Source organism: Fukomys damarensis, unplaced genomic scaffold (genome assembly GCF_012274545.1).
Source record: "Fukomys damarensis isolate Sample0158 unplaced genomic scaffold, DMR_v1.0_HiC HiC_scaffold_32, whole genome shotgun sequence".
NCBI classification, from domain to species: Eukaryota; Metazoa; Chordata; class Mammalia; order Rodentia; family Bathyergidae; genus Fukomys; species Fukomys damarensis.
The window spans coordinates 19,576,406-19,583,508 of NW_022900944.1; positions in this window are offsets into that span (position 1 = coordinate 19,576,406).

Consider the following 7,103-nt stretch of genomic DNA (forward strand, 5'->3'; position numbering starts at 1 on the left):
TATTTTTTTTTGCTTTTTTTTTTTTTTTTTTTGTACTGGGGATTGAACTTGGGTCCTTGTGCTTGCAAGGCAGGTGGCAGAACCACTGAGCTAAATCCCCGGCCCCAATAAATTGTGCTTGAAAAACTGGATTTCAGCCTGCCAAAGATTAAAAGTAAACCCATATCTATCACCATTCACTAAACTAAAATTGCAGTGGATTAAAGATCTAATTATTAAAATAGAAATATTAAACTTGCTGGAGGGTAATTTAGGTAGAACTCTTGAAGATACTGGCATAGGAAACATCTATGAACAAAGCCTCAGTAGCCTCGGAACTAGCATAAAGAATCAACAACTAGGGTCTGATCTTATTAAAAAGCTTCTGCACTACAAGAGAAATTATCAACAGTGATAAGTGACAATATACAATGTGGGAAAATATTTTTATCTGCTATTCCTCAGACAAAGAATTACTGTCTTGAATATATAAAGAACTTAAAAAAGTCAGACCCCCTATATTTAAAGACCCCATTCAAAAATGGGTATCTGAAATGAACAGACATTTCTAAGACAAACAAGTAAAAGCAGCAAATAAAAATATAAAACAATGTTCAACATCATTGTCATTTGAGAGATGCAGATGAAAACAAAGCTGAGATTTCACCTCACCCCACAAAGAATGGCTGCTATCAATAAATCATCCAATAACAAGTGTTGGCGGAGTTGTAGGGAGAAAGGAACCCTTCTCCATTGTTGTTGGGAGTGCAGACTGGTGCAACCACTATGGAAATCAATGTGGAGATACCTCAGAAAACTAGGGTTAGAGGAGCCATTTGACCCAGCTTCTCCTCCACTGGGTATCTTCCCAAATGAATTAAAAGAATCATAGCATAGTGATATATGCACACCAATGTTTATAGAAGCAGAGTTTGTTTTTAATACACACATGTATACACACACACGCATGCACACAAATTAATCTATACTCAGATTTAACAGCCCTCACAAAAATTAAGTTGAAATTGATCAAGGCTTGAAGGTAAAACATGAAGCTATATAATTCCTAGAAGATAATATAGAGAAAATCTAGAGGACATTTGACTTGACAGGAGGTTTTAGATTCATCAAAGGCATGATTCTCGAAAGAATCCAAAATCTAAGCTTTTTTAAAATAAAAAATTCTGCTTTGCCAAAGACATCATCAATAACATGCAAAAGAACCCCCCCCAGGGTGGGATTTGTAAGAGACATATTCATTCAAATTAAGGCTCTTATACAAATATACAAATAACTCTTAAAACTCAACAGTAAGAAAGCTACCCCCAAAAAACTGGATCAGAATTTTTACGAGACACCCCACTAAAGAGGGAGAGCTGGTAAAAAGGGTTAGATATGAGCAGATATCCACACCAGATAGCATCAAGGAAGCGCAAACATAAATAACAGTGAAATACCATGACATACGTATTAAAGTGGCCAAAATCTGGAACACAGGCAATATCAAATGCTGTCGAGGATGTTTAGTACCTAGAAGAATCAATTCTGCTCTCTCTTGATTTCCTTTTTATTTGGTGAAAAGGATACCTTTGGTTGTTTTTGTCACATCCACTCTGCCCACCTCTAGTTTTACCTGCTATTCCCGTGTTTAGTTCCCTGGAAGTTCAGACTCATTCACGTTGGTAGCATCTGTTATCTCCATCTTTCTACTTTTTTTCTGAGTCTTCTACAAAGCTATGGGAATCTGCTCATCCTTCTTGTAAGTGTGGGGATGTTAACACTCTTAGAGTGTTTCTGTCAGTCAGCGGATGCCTCAGACAAATTTTTTTTTTTTTACGGTAAAAACTTTATTGTCTTAAATATCAAATGTTTTACACACCATTTATTTTCCTTCAGAAAGCTCCTATTAAAAAAAAAGAGAAACAAAATAAAGCGTTTGATTACTTAGGGCTGACTTACATTTTCAGTATGACACAAGTTCAAACTCAAAGGCATTGAGTTCACTCAGCTATAGGCAGGCCCTATGCTCAGCTCCTAACCCTAATGGCACGATGCAGCCAGCTTTGGGGTTCCTGAGTTTGGTTCCCGTAAGTTCTCAGAGTTTTCCCGACTCTCAAATTCTTGAACCTCCCGTTCTTCAGGATTCAGAGATATGTTCTGTATGTTGCTGAGTCCTGTGAGACTCAGTTCCTGCCCCTACAACCGCAACCTTGATGTGACAACTTACATTGACTTTTCCTGCACCCCATACCTTTGCTACTCCTTCCAGAAATCATCTCCTATGTAAAGTACTACAACCTGAGTCATTATCTCAGGCTCTGCTTTCAGAGCCCAATTAAGACAGACAGGTACCTGCTCTGAGTTTTAGGATGGTCTACAACTGAATTCCAGTGACAAATATGTACTAAAATCACAGTATGTGATTTTATACATGCAGGAAACATAAGAATGAAGAAAACAAGCAAAGTGCTTCCCCTTATCAAGCTTGCATTGTATTCAAGTCACAATTGACTTCCCAGGTTTTTCTAGTGTGGGACTCTGGCTTAGTTTTGGAGGGGCAGAGTGGGAAGGATTGGAGAGAAAATTGTAAACAAAATATCTCTCGAGCATGGGTAACTCCTTGAGGAAGATGGGCTGGAATTGGTTCCTAAAAATAAGAGGGAGCTAGAAGTTATGATTTGTTAAAAGTTAGAGATGGTACTCCAGATGTAAGTATAATTGTTATATATCAATAATATTTTAGGGGGATACTGGGATTGAATTTGGGACCTTTGTACCTTTGCATTGTGCTATATCTCCAGAACTTTTTTTTTTTTTTTTTGAGACAGGGTCTCACTACATAGTTGAGACTTGACCTGTATCCTAGGCTGGTCTCAAATTCACAGCAATCCTCCTGCCTCAGCCTCCCAAGTGCTGGGATTACAGGGGTACACCACCACGCCTGGCTCCAGACTTTTTTTAATGTAAAATTTTGAGATTGGGTCCTACTTAGTTTACCAAACTGGGCTTGAACTTGTCATCTTTCAGATTCAGCCTTCAAGAATCTTTGGAATCACAGGCAGGGACCACCATTCCTGATCTTGTGTTGTTTTTTTTTTTTTTTTTTTTTTTTTTTTTTGGTACCAGGGATTGAACTCAGGTCCTTGCGCTTGCAAGGCAGGCCACCGAACCTCTGAGCTAAATCCCCGGCCCTCCAATTGTTTTTAAATGTTTAAGGAGAAGGAAATGTTAATTCCCCCTATTTGATCATGATACCTAGTATACAGGTATTGAATTGCATAAATTTGCAAGATTAAAATGAAAAGAAATTTGAAGATGAGAGAAGGTCAAACTCAAGCTTTATCTCTACCATCATTACTCTTCATAAAGATCAAGCCTAGTCAATAGATACATAATAAATAATCATTGATCTCTATATAGGTTGGAATTTAAGTGCTGGTTCTACTGCTTACTTTGACTATGCAATTTAGTCTCTCTGTATACATTTCTACATTTCCAAATAAGGATAATAGCAATACTGGCCCCATAAGGTAGCTGTGCAATGTAGGGAGTGATCAGATTTGAAGGGTACAGTTTAACAGTTTCACTTTTAAAGCAAACATGAGTGTCAGTGCTGAGTCTGAGGTGTGGAGAATGTGTTATCTATTAAAGTCCTGCCTGGAAAATGATCCTTTAGGTGTATGAGGCTCACAAGGAAGGTTTAGGATTATATCAAATCAATTATCTTTGCTTCTCTCAACCCCAGCTATCATATGATTAAGTTCTAAACGTCTGAACGGTCCAATGATTTGTTAATGTTAACATCCTTTTATGGGTTTTATCAGTGGTCCATACCCAAATCATAAATGATGCTGAAATTTTTGTTGACAGTGACATTGTGCATGTACACAAGTAAAACTAGAAAATGTGCCTTGGAAGAGCCACTATGTAACTGTATTCTTTGTATTCTTTGAATTCATAGACAGTGGTGGAAGCGTCCATGCCTCGCCGATGTCAGACAGTGTGGGTTTATCACTGTGCATATTTTCCTTCTTTTTCCCCCTGTGTGCTCGAGAATACCAAATTAAAAAGATGACAGTGTCCATGAGACCCATTGTCCTCCGAACTATTAAGCAAACAAATGAGTATTTCATAGACTTAAAGTGGCAATGAATTACACGTCCAAAACAGGTTGTGTATGTGGTTCAGCAAAACCAAATTAAGAGTCATCCTAGGGAAGGACATTGCCACAGCTTTGGCATAATTAGGAACCATCATAATCAAATACAGGAAATTGGCACATCTGCTTTTCAGGCTGTTGATCCAACTGTGCGCCTGCCTGTGCACACTGGCAGGAGCAGTTCGGATGCAGCTCGATGTGTTCTGCAAAGCTGTCTTTGCATAAATATTTACATAATTCTTTCCAAACACCACTGTAAGCAGTTGTTTTTTATCGCTTTTTCTCCCATGGGTTATTATTTGTTCCCATCCCTACTCCTGGTGAAGGAGTGATCATTTGTTATTCTAAGAATTTCTCTTTCCTCAAGAGAAGTTTAGAGGAAAATTGTGGGACCTGAGTTTTACAAAATGCACTGAGATGGCAGCAATGTTTTCTCATTATCCCATTTGGCGTTATGTTTCTAGAAAAATTATATATACACATACCCAACCCAGCTGTGGGTAAGGCCAAAGCAGAGGGGCAGAGAGAGAAGTTGGAGTAAATCCACTCAGAGTTTGAGGTTGATAAAGAACACAAAGTCAGGTTAGGTAAGGTAGAAAAGTATGGTCATAATGAAGTAGCTCCTGATCCCCACCATTTTTTTTTTTCAGTTACCAAAGGTTAAAAGTCTTCTACAGAAGGTAAGGCCTTCTACTTAATAATTCTGTCAGTCCTCTTCTTATTAAAACCGTTGAAAGGATTTCTCCAGTTTTATTGTTCTATGTTATATCATTGAAACTACAACATATTTTTAAAGGAGACATATTTTACACTTTTAAAATTCCAATTTAGGCAAACTTCTGCCTTTATTTTCCAAATATTGTTTTGCTTAGCACTGGGCTCAGATGTTTTAATTTTATTGTAGTGTTTGATTAATAGCATCCAACTCACAATATATACAGTATCTAATAATATTTAAAGTGTTTATCTGGGAAATCTCCAATGTGGAAGTCAAATATTTTCCTATTTTAATATCAAGTCCTTCCTTTTGATGTTGACTTCTGGTGATACTTCCATGCAATTGTGCATTTAAAGATGATGTGGAATACACTGGCATACCCAAATAATTTGTTGGTTTACATAACGGAAGATATGTTAATTTTCTCTACACAATAGACTAAGAAGAGAAAGCTTTTCAATGATTTGCAGATATGAAAAGAGAAAGGAATCTACAAAGGAATGGATGAGACCTCTACCTTGATCAGTTCCTCTACTTTGACTTCAATTAATGTACAAATTACAAAGTATTGGCTGTTACTAGCTGTATTTTTCTTGGCTATATGTATATATATAGATGCTAGATTTTAAGTGGGTCATCTGGGTAAAGTGTTTAGAAAAACTTTTAATTGAATTGTATTTAGTTTGCCTTCATAGCATCCTTGTTTGTAATAAATTCCGCTATTGTAAACCATAATAAATCATGAGAACCTCTTCAAATAATATTCCAAAGGCTCTTCTTTCTCATTTTATTTTTCCATCTCTAGAGCACTGTCCTTTGGTCTTGGGGTGTTTGCTCCTGGGCCCCAGGTGGCTGCTGTCCCTTTAAAACCCTAGGATATGAAGGATCAAGGTGAGAACTGGCCTGTTGGGTGGCCCCTGTGTTGAGGAACTACTGCTTTCTCAAACTCTCTTTCTCTAGCAATCTTTCTCTCTCCCTCACCCCGCTTTCGAGATTTTTCTCCTTTCAGTTCTCAGAGTGAGCTTATCATGTTTCCAAGTCAATGAGGTGCATCACTAGATTTTTTTCCTTTGCCTATGAAGGAATGTGGGAAGTGAAGGATGATGATAGTTCAATGAGTCAGAGTCATTTGGGAATGAAATCATGTGTACCACCCTTGATCCACAGTCGTCTGAAGATTCACTCAACCTTTTTAAACTTGAGACTTTATTGAAACAATATTTTTGAACGATACACAGGTACATATGTGGATATTTAAAAAGTCCCTCCTAGGTGTGCTGTGCTGCAGGGTATATGAAAAGTGTATGTGCGCCTTTACATCTTGTTCTTGCCCATCTATCACCCAGGTGTTAGAGGTTTTAAATTCTCTCTTTTAGGTCTGATAACTGAGTTTTCACTTTCCCTGCCTCCCTCCCCTTCTCCCTCCCTCCTTTCCTCCCTTTCTTTTACCACCTATGTTGCCATTTCCTGGGGAGTAAACAGTGTTATTCCATTACCTGCTCATGGTTGTGGTCCAATCCAAAAGCTTAGCAAATGTCAACAATTTCTTTGATCCTATCTATGTCTTACAATCAACCAGCAATTCAAAAACTTTTCTCTTTTCATTGAACTAGGGCAACATTTTAAAAAACTCTACATGCCTTATTATATTTGCATCTTGAAATTATTATCCTCAGCTCTGCTGAAAGTCACTGTGAAAATCTTCAATATATGCTTCAATGTTTGAGAGGCAGTGTGGCCTGTTGGAAAGCACTCTTAGTGGCACATGAACATTGTGTCCAGGAGCTCAGAGTTTCCTTTGTAAAAAGAGGAAAATTGGGTGAGTAAAAGTTTTAGCCAGCATTTATTGAAAAATTACCACATTCCAGGAACTGCTGAAGGTACTAATGAATAAAAGGAGTTGAAACTTCTCAGTTTAAACTTTTTGTATTATTGGAAGAAGACTCATTTTGTAAGCACTTAACGATAAGTCACAGAAAGTCTCTATTAGGAAATGCCTAGAGTACTCTATTAGTATTCATTTATCATCCCACAGAGAAAACTTCTAGGCATAAATTATATTTGATAACAGAGAATGATAAGTACCAATAAAGAAGCAGAGAGAATATTTAAGATAAAAGTATGTCATGGTATAAAAATTCTATTAGGTCATTTAAGCTACATTTATATGATATAAACAGTTGAAAGAAAAAAGATTACTTATCTTTTAGAAATGTGGAACTTTGAGTTTGATTGGTCGATGGATCC